The following is a 2,046-nucleotide window of genomic DNA, read 5'->3' as shown; positions in this document are numbered from 1 at the left end:
GGTGCGGTTGTTCTCGCTAGGGGTGAATCGGTGATGGCGACGATAGGTTGAGGTACTAACCGGTTGTTCCAGCGATACCCACCATGCCGACGAAACTGAACGGCATCTGGGTGTGAAGCGATACGCGGCGGTGGCTGGGTGGGACCGTCCCCGGCCGGTGAGGGGGCGCCTCCCGGCGTGCTGGCCGCGCGGTGCGTGGGCGCACGCGCTACAGCCGGCTGGTGGGGGCGGCCAGTGGCAGGCGCGCCGGCCGACGGACGCGGCAGGCGTCGCAGCTGCGCGCCGGCGCACCCTGCGCGCGGCGCCGTGCGGCCAAAGTAGGTCCTCGCGGGCCCGGTGCGAAGCGCGGTGGACATCTTCAGTGTGCTGGTCCGATTGAGGACTGTGTGCGTTGAGGATGCGCTGCCGCCCGGCGCTCGGCGCCGCGACGCCGTCTGCTGCTCGGTCGCCCCAGCGGTTCTCGCTGGTGGTTTGTATCGCAGCTGTGCGGATGTGTTGGCGCGTGCGCTGTGCTGGGAGAGTTCGCTTCGGCACCCAAGTGGGGCTTTTGTCCTTCTGTGGCGCTGGCGTTGGAGCTGCCGGTCACCGTAGGTGGCGCGTGTTGTCTCCCGCCGGCAATGCCACGACAGCACGCTCCCGGGCCTCTGTCGGCAGCGGCAAGCTCAGTTGGGAGCACGGGTGGTCGCACCGAAAGCGTCTACTCGCCTAACTCCGGGCGATTGCGCCTCTCTCGAACCCGACCAAGTACTTGGGACGGCGCTGCGCGCCGCCGGGACCTGAGAGGGTTTCGAGGTGTATTGTGCAGGGGAGCTCAGCCTCCTCCTGTTTGCAGAATGATTGAGCGGACGCTTGCGTGTTCGCGCGGGCCCCCGGGACACACTCCCGGGCGGCCGGCTGCTCAGCTCTAGTTGACGCAGCTCCCTGGTTGATCCTGCCAGTAGTCATATGCTTGTCTCAAAGATTAAGCCATGCATGTCTCAGTACAAGCCGCATTAAGGTGAAACCGCGAATGGCTCATTAAATCAGTTATGGTTCCTTAGATCGTACCCACGTTACTTGGATAACTGTGGTAATTCTAGAGCTAATACATGCAAACAGAGTCCCGACCAGAGATGGAAGGGACGCTTTTATTAGATCAAAACCAATCGGTCGGCTCGTCCGGTCCGTTTGCCTTGGTGACTCTGAATAACTTTGGGCTGATCGCACGGTCCTCGTACCGGCGACGCATCTTTCAAATGTCTGCCTTATCAACTGTCGATGGTAGGTTCTGCGCCTACCATGGTTGTAACGGGTAACGGGGAATCAGGGTTCGATTCCGGAGAGGGAGCCTGAGAAACGGCTACCACATCCAAGGAAGGCAGCAGGCGCGCAAATTACCCACTCCCGGCACGGGGAGGTAGTGACGAAAAATAACGATACGGGACTCATCCGAGGCCCCGTAATCGGAATGAGTACACTTTAAATCCTTTAACGAGTATCTATTGGAGGGCAAGTCTGGTGCCAGCAGCCGCGGTAATTCCAGCTCCAATAGCGTATATTAAAGTTGTTGCGGTTAAAAAGCTCGTAGTTGGATTTGTGTCCCACGCTGTTGGTTCACCGCCCGTCGGTGTTTAACTGGCATGTATCGTGGGACGTCCTGCCGGTGGGGCGAGCCGAAGGCGTGCGACCGCCCCGTGCGTGCTCGTGCGTCCCGAGGCGGACCCCGTTGAAATCCTACCAGGGTGCTCTTTATTGAGTGTCTCGGTGGGCCGGCACGTTTACTTTGAACAAATTAGAGTGCTTAAAGCAGGCAAGCCCGCCTGAATACTGTGTGCATGGAATAATGGAATAGGACCTCGGTTCTATTTTGTTGGTTTTCGGAACCCGAGGTAATGATTAATAGGGACAGGCGGGGGCATTCGTATTGCGACGTTAGAGGTGAAATTCTTGGATCGTCGCAAGACGAACAGAAGCGAAAGCATTTGCCAAGTATGTTTTCATTAATCAAGAACGAAAGTTAGAGGTTCGAAGGCGATCAGATACCGCCCTAGTTCTAACCATAAACGA

At 58.5% G+C, this 2,046-nt stretch overlaps 1 non-coding gene across 1 annotated transcript in view; it reads left to right on the top strand.

Annotated features, from left to right (window-relative positions):
* Positions 1-918: 918 nt before the first annotated feature.
* Positions 919-2,046, top strand: part of LOC124732895 — a 1,909-nt gene continuing 781 nt past the window's right edge. The window contains exon 1 of the ribosomal RNA XR_007008849.1: positions 919-2,046. This exon is cut by the window's right edge and continues 781 nt beyond it. This is a non-coding gene — a ribosomal RNA (small subunit ribosomal RNA).

Source organism: Schistocerca piceifrons, unplaced genomic scaffold (assembly GCF_021461385.2).
Source record: "Schistocerca piceifrons isolate TAMUIC-IGC-003096 unplaced genomic scaffold, iqSchPice1.1 HiC_scaffold_1369, whole genome shotgun sequence".
Classification (NCBI taxonomy): domain Eukaryota; kingdom Metazoa; phylum Arthropoda; class Insecta; order Orthoptera; family Acrididae; genus Schistocerca; species Schistocerca piceifrons.
The sequence above is the reverse complement of the archived record's forward strand: the minus strand, read 5'-3'. Positions and strand labels throughout refer to the sequence as shown.